The sequence below is a fragment of the Tupaia chinensis genome, unplaced genomic scaffold (genome assembly GCF_000334495.1).
Source record: "Tupaia chinensis unplaced genomic scaffold, TupChi_1.0 Scaffold145907_1, whole genome shotgun sequence".
Classification (NCBI taxonomy): Eukaryota; Metazoa; Chordata; class Mammalia; order Scandentia; family Tupaiidae; genus Tupaia; species Tupaia belangeri.
Window position 1 is genome coordinate 1,976,475 of NW_006205765.1, and position 9,264 is coordinate 1,985,738.

The 9,264-nt window shown below is 46.7% G+C and overlaps 1 protein-coding gene across 1 annotated transcript in view; it reads right to left on the reverse strand.

Moving 5' to 3' along the window:
* Window positions 1-7,015, reverse strand: part of TTLL4 (tubulin tyrosine ligase like 4) — a gene marked incomplete in the record, with an annotated part of 43,120 nt that extends 36,105 nt beyond the window's left edge. Inside the window, 1 exon segment of the mRNA XM_027768338.1 lies at window positions 6,858-7,015.
* Window positions 7,016-9,264: the final 2,249 nt, after the last annotated feature.

Sequence of the window (9,264 nt, forward strand, 5' to 3'; positions counted from 1 at the left end):
CTTGTGCAGCAGGAACAACTCAGGACATCAGAAACAGTTCAGAGTCTAAAACCCGCCAGCTCTCTGATAAGGTTACTTCCAGTGCTCAATACTGGAGTTATGTGAGAAGACAGAAATGACTTACCTGGAACCAAACAGAAAGGGGAGAAGTGCAGGAATCAAACCCACTTCTGGGATAAAGGCCAAGCTATGCCTCTCTCCCTAAACTGTTTGAAGAGCAATCAACTCCTTAAAGCCCTTCTGAGAGAGGAAGGCAAAAGCCCTGCCCTACAGAGAAGCCAGTATCAATAGCATAAGTGAGGTACATCATAGGCGGCTCTGCAGAACACAGGTTACTGCAAAGCAAGGGACGAGCAGATGGCATAACAGTTATGTCACTGGATTCCATGTAGTCAACCAGGGTTTGAGTTCTGGACCCAGCAGCTTAAAACTCATGCTGGGTGTGTGTGCATACATGCCCAAAATCCCGAGAGGGGAACGCAGGAGAAGAGACTGCAGCTTGGCCATCGTCCCCGGGGGCTCATTTTTCGCTTTCTGTCTCTGGTGAATGCACATGCCCTATAGCAAAAATCTCTCTTTAAGTAAATAAATAAATAAAATAAAAAGTGAAGTCATAGGTGGCTCTCACAGAATGCAAATTAGAATTGGAAAGCAACGGACCAGCAGATGGTGTAATGGTTATATCACTGGACTTCTGCGAGTCAACCGCAGTTCGAGTCCTGGGCCCAGCTTAAAACATGCCAAGCACACATGCATGCATACCCCAAACCCCAAGATGGGAATGAAGAAGAGATTGCAGCATGGCCATCCCCACTGGGGGTTAATTTCTTGCTTTCTCTCTCTCTGTCTGAACACAAGCTTGTGTGTGCACCCTATAGCAAAACCAAACCAAACCAAACAAAACAAAATCTCTTAAAATAAAAAAAGAAAGAAATAGAGCAAACCTGAGAAACGGTACCGGTTACAGCTGTAAAAGCCCAGGGCAATAAGTCCAATGAAACCAGCTCAACGCTGCATAACTGGGGAGCAAGCTCTCCTGAAGCCTCGACCTTTGTCAGCTTCAGAAAGGAACCTTTTCCTGTCACGTGTGCTCTGGAGCTGCAGTCCTCAAAGCATGGGTCACACACTCTAAGGGGACCTTGAAACCCTTTCAGAGGTTCAGCGATTTTCTTAATAAAACTAAGATGCTAACTGCCCTTTCCACAGATGCTTCCAAAGTGATGGTAACAAAACTGCTGACACTTCAGAATAAGTTAAAACAATGGCACAGGGACCAGCAGATGGCATAGTGGGTATATCATTGGACTCCTACACGGTTGAACATGGTTCGAGTCCCAGACCCAGCAGCTTGAAACTCATGCCAGGTGCGTGTCATGTGTGCCCCAAATTCTGAAAGGAGAATGGAGGAAAAGGAATGTAGTGTGGCCCTTCCCTCTGGGCGGTAATTTCTCACTTTCTATCTCTCCAGTGAGCTCACGTATCTTACAGCAAAAATCTCTCTTTAAAAAGAAAAAAAAAAAAAAAAAGACAATGGCATCAAGTTAGATTCTTTACCACTACACACTTTCCCACCACAGTGAAAAAATAAATCCAGTTTTACCTGATGACACAGTAAAAGTTACAGTAAATCCCTGTATGTATCTTTTTTTTTTTAACATTTTATGTGATAAAAGGAGAAGCACATAAAGAACATTTATGCTGTGTTCAGAAGATGATGTTTACCTCTAACTAAAGCATTTGTGTGGCTGTTTAAATTGCAGCGATTTTTCTGTGGAACACCATGTTTGCTTGAAAGGATAAAAGACACATAGCTACGGTTATTCAGACTTTGGCATTTGGCAGGCAAGTTCTGGAAAAGAAAACAAAGTGAGCCTGTCACTTCAAGGATAACAACTGACAGACAGTATTTGTTGCCAGTGATAAAATGTGAGGTTCAAAAAGAAACAAAAAAACTTTGGCAACATTGTATCTGCCACCATGAGCTTGATGGCTCCTCAATACAATACTTAACCGCTTTGCTGCAGATTGTAGAGATAATATAAATCATCTTTTTGCTACTGTATAAAAATGTGGCAATGTAGAGGATCTCTGGAACATTGTATCAATCATATATTAGAGAATGGGGACCAGCAGTTAGCATAAGGGCTATGTCTCTGGACTCCCTTGTAGTCGACCACAGTTGAGTACTGGACCCAGTGGTTTAAACTCACGCCGGGCGCGTGTGCGTGCGTGCCCAAGATCCCGAGAGGAGAATGGAGGAGAAGGGATTGCGGTGTGACCATCCCCCCGGGGGGTGATTTCTCGCTTTCTGTCTCTCTGGCGAGCGCACGTGCCCTATAGCAAAAGCATCTCAAAAATAAATAAATAAATAAAAGACTATATTAATCTCTGTTTACAAAGGTGTATATTGCTGGAGATAACTTCCTATGTGAAGGTGTGTCTTCATTTACTCCAGATCCTGTTTGGAATTGGAGGAAAGTAACAGCTGCTTACCTTATAACTCTTGTAACTTGGTTAGGGGAGATCTATGGCCTGTTTGAGATGATCTGGGCCAGGACAATGCATCTACCTTCAACTACCTCATCCTACCCCTGCCTTTCCATCCTTCCACTTAAAAGGAAACATTAAACCATGTATCCAGCCTTAACAAAAGAGTCATTCATTCACACCTCCACTGGAGCTGGACTAACAGAAAGCTTCATACTTGGGCTTACAAACCGCCTAAATTAATAGACAGTATTTTAATATGGTGTCCTGATTTTTAAGGGGGATTCTATTCTTGCCCGTAGGACTCCAATTGAGTACACTATATGACATCACTTAGTGTTTCCCATATGAGGCCCCTCCAGCATGATTTCCTTGAGAAATTAGTACAAGAAAAATACATGCACTTCCCCTGAGTAACTAGTATGTTTCTTCTCATCTAATAATAAGCACTATGCAACTGACCATATCTCCCCTTTTTTGCTTTGTCTGCCAGGGGGCTTAGAGCCAAATTTAATTAGACAATCATGCATTAGTATAAGATCAGAAGTTAGAAATAGACCAATGGATTTTTACATTTTTTTTTTTTTAAGGCTTTTGCCATAGAGGGTGTGTGCTCGCTGGAGAGAAAGAGAAATAACCCCCCCCCCAGGGGATGGCCACACAGTAATCCCTTCTCCTCTACTTTCCTCCTGGGATTCTGGGCATGCCTGCATACATTCCTGGCATCATTTCCAAGTCACTGGGTACGGGACTCGAACTCTGGTCAGCCATGTGGAATACTCTGCCACCTGCTGGCTCCAGATCAATGAATTTTAATGTACAATAGCATAATACGAAAAAAATTAGATCTCATCAGATTTTTTTTTTTTTGGAGAGGTTTTCACTATAGGGCGCATGCGCTCGCCAGACAGAGAGAGACATAGAGACAGAAAGCGAGAAATCATCCCCCAGGGGGGATGGTCACACCGCAATCCCTTCTCCTCCATTCTCCTCTGGGGATCTTGGGCACACATGCACACGTGCCCAGCGTGAGTTTTAAGCCACCAGGTCTGGGACGTGAACCGCAGTCGACCACGTGGGAGTCCAGCGACATAGCCATTATGCTAACTGCTGGTTCCCAGACCTCATCAGATTCTACATTGAAACTACCCTTTACGAAATCACTCCTTGTTCAGTACCAAAAAGGAATACCCACAAGTATCTGAGAAGATATACTCCTCCCTTTTCCAACCAATTATCTGAGCTCAATTTTCTTCATAATTCAACCAAAGCAACATATCACAATGGACTAATGAAGAAACAGATGTGAAAATCCAGCTCTCTTTCATTAAGTCAGACGCTAAAGAAATTCCAGAGAACACCAGTGCTCTGGGGCCAGCTGATGGCACAGTGGCTACATAGCTGGACTCCCACATGGCCAACCATGGTTTGAGTACTGGACCAAGTAGCTTCAGACACACACTGAGGGCGTGAGCATGCATGCCCAGAATCCCTGGAGAAGGACCTTCAGCTTGACCATACCCCGAGGGGTGATTTCTCACTTTCCCTCTCATTGTCTCTGTCCTACCACCCATACACACCACTCTAAGGCAAAATCCTCTAAAACCAAACAACACCACTCTTCTCACTCATCTTTTTGAATCACAGTAAAATGTTGGGACCAGCAGATAGTGTAATGGTTACATCGCTGGACTCCCATGTAGCCGACCACGGTTTGAGTCCTGGACCTGGTGGCTTAAACTCATGCCAGATGCATGTGTGTACGTGCCCAAGATCCCAAGAGGAGAATGGAGAAGGGATTGCGGCATGGCCATCCCCCTGGGGGTGATTTCTCGCTTTCTGTCTCTGTCTCTGTCTTTCTGGTGAGCACACACGCCCTATAGCAAAAACCTCTCCATGGAAAAAAAAAATTACTTGTGGGACCAGTAGATGGTGTAATGGTTACATCACTGGACTCCCATGTAGGTGACTGGTGACCACAGTTCAAGTCCCAGACCCAGAGACTTAAAACAGGCTGGGCACATGTGCATGCATGCACAAAATCCCAGGAGAATTCAGGAGAAGGGATTGTGGTGTGGCTATATCCCCTGGGAGGTTTTTGTTTTGTTTTGTTTTGTTTTGTTTTTTTTCACTTTCTGTCTCTCTGGTAAGTGCACATGCCCAACAGCAAAAATCTATTAAAAAGAAAAAAAATTAATTGGAATTGGAATAAACATTTCATGACTTGATTTGATAAAAATAGGTTTTAACTGGGCTAGCAGGTGGCATGGTGGTTAAGGTAGTTGGATTCCCACATGGCCGACCGAGGTTCAAGTCCCAGACCCAGAGGTTTGAAAAACACTGGGTGCATATGCGCCCAAAGTCCTGAGAGAATGGAGGAGCCGGGACTGTGACATGGCTATCAACACTAGAAGGTGATTTCTCACTTTCCCTCTCTGTCTCTCTCTTCTCTAACAAGTGCATGCACCCTACGGCAAAAACCTAAAAAAAAGAAAGGCTTTAACTGTATCTAAATAAAGTCTCTTTAAAATATTTTGCAAGTTTTATCCAATACAGCTTTAAAAACCTATGGTCAAAAAAAAAAAAAAATTCCAGTTACATTGTTTTGCTTTTCTGAATCAGAATATTTCAACAAGGGACAAGCTTCACTCTATGAGCGGTGTGTATACCAAGGAAAGACAGAAGGCCTTCTGGGTTTGAGGAGTAACTGAATCGCAAAATAAAGCTCCCCTGAAATCAATGTTTCTGCACACTCTAATAAAATTCTGGAAATACGAGGGCTGTGCCTCCCACCTCCCCTGCCCTCCCCCGTATTTTTAAATAAGGGCAGTTTTATAAATGAGATCAGGTGGAAGCCGAGGATCTGGAAGTGTATTCAAGTAACGGTGTATATGTAGACATAAGCCTCGAAGTCTTGGGCCCAGCTTGAAAACCACTGCTCCCGGGCGGTATGGTGGTGGAGGCGGCGGGGCTGCATTCCCTGTAGCCCACTGCACAGTCTGAGTCCCCCACAAGGCAGTGGACGAGTGTGTGTGCTCAAAATCCCAAAAGGAGAAGGGAGAAAGGATTGCCCCAAGGCTGTTCCCCCTGAGGGTTGATCTCTATCTCTCACGGATGAGCACATGCTCCCTATTGTTTAAAACAAACAAAAACCCACACTGCTCCAGATACAGTTCCAAATCAGCAGAACATGCCAGGCCCTCTGTGATCTAACCCCAGCAACTTCGCTTCCTAGCTGCCACCATTTGGCTCCCTTCCAACACAGACCAGGTTTGTCTGTTTGCACTTCTTTTTAAGGCCTGGCAGTGTACCTTTTTTAAAGCCACTTAAGTATCTGAAATCTCCTCCCCCCCTCTTTATTCCCAGAAAACACTTGATAATTGTTCAAGGTTAAGTTAAGTATCTGGTGACTTTCTGAGCACCCAGGGGGTAATTTTTATGCAAACGGTGTCTTAGAGTTTCTTGCAAAAATGGAAGGATGGGATTGGACATCGTCCCGAAGGGTCCTACAGATGCGTGTTGATTGGCTAGATCAACCGGTGCTGAAGTTAAAGACTGGGGAGTATCGGGGAAAGCAGGGATGACTCCCTTGGGGGCTAAAACGTGCCTAGACCAGAAAGGGAATCTGACGACCAGGGGGGAATGTGGATATTGTAGTTTTCCAATCACTTCGGGATTAAATATTGTTTCTGTTCCATTGGAGCACACACAAGTGCTTCTTTACCTGATTAAAAACCTCCCTCAGACTGTAAGCTCTGTGAAAACATGCTTGTCTCGTTGGCCATTGTGTCCCCTCAGTACCTCCCACATACCCAGGCTCCGAGAACACTTGTCGGTGGTTATTAAACACTGTTTAGTGGCTGATTAAATGCAGAAGGGGTAGGTGGATAAGCAATTCAGTTCCCAGGATCTCGGATTCTGTTTGCATCCGTGCAGTTTAGTAAAGTGTCTCCCGATACTGAGGATGCGGGAGAAAAATGGGGTGTCCATGCTCAGTTCGGCCCTGATGCCTAGAAGGAGCTCGGGGTCACACCCAGGCGAGGAGAATTTAAACCGCAGCACGGCGGGAAAGAGGCGGCTCGGCGCCTGGGACGAGGGGATGCTGCAGGGCTCGGGCACCCAGAGCCGAGGCCACCGCTCCCCGGGCGTGGCGGGGGGACAGAAGGCTCCGCAGGGCGCCGAGGCGCCCAGTCCCGAGTGGGCAGGAGGCCGCAGTCCCGAGTGGGCAGGAGGCCGCAGCCCCTCGCTGCCCCGGCGATGGAGAGGAACGGGCCGGAAGCGGGGCCAGGGACCGGGGCGGAGGAAGGGGCGGGAGCGTCGGGCCAGCGAAGGGTCTGGGGTCGGTCTCTGCGCTCGGCGGCCACACTCACCTCGGGCACCCAGCTCGCCCCGGTAGGCGCCGGCTCCACTCTGCATCTGCTTCCTCCCTGGGCCTGCTGGGCAAGCGAGCGGCCGCAGGTGCCCTGGCAACCACGCAGCGCCACGCGACCCGCGCACTCGGCCGCCGCCTCCTGCCACCCACTGCGCGCGCCCCCAGCGGACAGACAGCAGGCCCGGGAGGGGCCGGGCCGGCGGAATCCGGGGAGATGTAGTCCCGTAGTAAAGCTCGGAGACTCCATTCCGGGAATCGGGACGCCCCTCTTTTCCCCTGATTCCGCCTCGCCCCCATGGACTCTTTCTTGGCGGTGCCTCAGTTCGCCCTCATGGAATCAAGGGGAGCCAGGGTCTATTAGAGAATTTCCAGTTAAAGCCTTTTAAGTTTGATCCCAAGACAGGGGCGCTCGCCTGACCCACTTTGCATCCTTCCAGCGCACCCAGCAGGCCAGAATTACAACCACCTGCTTGATGGGCTTCAAGTGTAAGCTTCAGAAAGTAACAGCTCAATTCATTATCTCATTATCTCCCGGGCAAGATAGGTCATGCCGCCTGTCTCAGATGTCTTCGAACTTGATAGAGTGGGAGATTTGAAAGCTGGAGGGTGAAAGGATCTTTTCTAATTAATCAGTTACAAAAATAAAGGAAACAATCAAAGATGAAACTAACCTAATGAAGATAATCTGACCCAGTGCAAACAAATAATTGATTCTGGCAACCGTCACTGAAGGATGTTAAAACTACTAGATGATTGATGGAGGAACTTTACCCCGGTGTCTGCCATCACCTGTGTATACTAACGACTCTTAGATCACAAACACTGGACAGTGATACATTGTCTCCTGATGTGATGCAGTCTGAATCACACAGTAATGTTTATGAAGTACAGTGTATTTTTGCCAAAGGAAAAAAAAAAGTTAAACCTGAATCTAACCAAGCTTTAGCTCTAACTTCCAGTTTATAGAAAATAGAGACATTACAAGAAAGCAATCAATTCTAGAATGTGGGCCAGTTTACAGGAGAAATGACCTCCTCCTCCTTCGACAATTTTTCTTTATTCATGACAGAACATGTGCATAGACAGGGTGGGGGGAGAAGAGCCCCCTCCACGGGGCCTAGTCAGCTGTGCTCCTCTTCCTCCGCTCATTACATCCAGTTTATTTCAGACTGATGGTGCAGGGAATTCAAACTGCAGCTGTCCTGTGGATCCAGCTTCTCTTGAGCAGCATACTACCACTTTGCCACAGGGCTGATCCTCTTCAACAATTTCAGAGTATAAAACGGGGAGATGGGGCCAGCAGGTGACATGGTGGAATCCCACACGGCCAACTGCGATTCCAGTCTCAGATCCGGCGGCTTGTTTTCTCACTTTCTCTCTCTCTCTCTCTACCTCTCTCTCTCTTATTCTGTCCCTCTCTGGCCAAATTACAATAAAGAAAGAAAGAAAAAAAGAAAGAAGGAAGAAAATTAAATAATTCTTTTAAAAAAAGGGAGGGGATGTGTTAAATTATCAGAGACTGAAGAGACATAGTCAAATGCAATGAATGCACTTTGGATCCTGATTCAAACAAACTGGAAAAAAGTATTTTTGAGACAATGGAAAAATCTGAATATGGACAGGGGACATTAAGAACATAGACAATATGGTACCAGCAATTAGCATAATCGCTATGTTGCTGGACTCCCACGTAGTCGACCGTGGTTCGAGTCCCGGTGGCTTAAACTCACGCCAGGCGCGTGTGCGTGCGTGCCCAAGATCCCGAGAGGAGAATGGAGGAGAAGGGATTGCGGCGTGGCTGTCCCCCCTGGGGGGTGATTTCTCGCTTTCTATCTCTCTGTCTCTGTCTGTCTGGCGAGCGCACGAGTCCTATAGCAAAAACCTCTCCAAAAAATATATATATATAACATAGACAATAGGTCAGCCAGTAGATTGGTGATAGAGCACGCAAGACCCTACGAGGCTACTCACAGGATGTGAATCCTGGTCCCTATAGCTTGAAAACACCACTCTGAGCATGTGTGCATGCCCAAAATCATGGCAGGAGAGAGAAATGGAGACGGAATTACAGCGAGACCACACTCCGTTGGAGGTGCTTTCTCCCTCTCCCTTTCTGTCTGTCTCTCTCTGGTGAATGTACATGCCCTCCAGCAAATTTAGGAAAAGAAAAAAAAAGAACACAGACCGTGTTAAGTAACCACACTTACAGGGCCAGGTGGCTGTGCAGTGGTGTGTGCTTGAACCCACGTGAGAAAGGGCCTGGACATGCCGACAGACACTGGAAGTGGATGGTGGCAGGAAGGCCTCGTTTGGGGGCCCATCTCTCTCACACTCTCTTTCTCTATATATCTTTCATGAAATAAAGGTAAATTAAACAACACAAACCTTTAAAAAAAGAAACCACA